The sequence below is a fragment of the Hydractinia symbiolongicarpus genome, chromosome 14 (genome assembly GCF_029227915.1).
Source record: "Hydractinia symbiolongicarpus strain clone_291-10 chromosome 14, HSymV2.1, whole genome shotgun sequence".
NCBI lineage: Eukaryota > Metazoa > Cnidaria > Hydrozoa > Anthoathecata > Hydractiniidae > Hydractinia > Hydractinia symbiolongicarpus.
In genome coordinates, this window is record NC_079888.1 from 14993472 (window position 1) to 14994025 (window position 554).

A 554-nucleotide genomic window follows, 5' to 3' on the forward strand; every position below is an offset into this window, starting at 1 on the left:
TAATAGCCGCCAAATTTTTTAACAACGTGTTCACAACTGCTGCGCACAGCTTTTTTAAAATTCTCTAGAGTATTTTATCATTGTTATTTTCATATATGACTCTGTTTACTAAAACTGCTAGTATGATATATATGCTTATAATGTTACACAACTTACAATTGTAAAAAGGCACATAATCTCCTTAATTTTTTGCGTTAATACCCCATTCTATTTAAAAAATATTTCCTGTCTCGTTTGATCAGAAACAGGATATATATACTTTGCACACGAGCGAAACGTCCCAACCTTTAAACTCGAACAATACGTCTTACGTTCTTTGTACAGTTTCTATGCCACATCGATGTATGTGTTGACATTATAAGCGTTTTATCGCTACATTTATAATTGTATTAGCATATAAGTAAATTAAATACCATTTTTCTATAGAAATGTTAATTGAAATCTTTGGAAAGCAATGTTAATTAACTAAATCTGCTATCAATATTATCGAAGGAAAGTTATTTCAACAATGTTTTAAAAAATTGTTACGTCATCTTCTTGTTTACATGTCATAG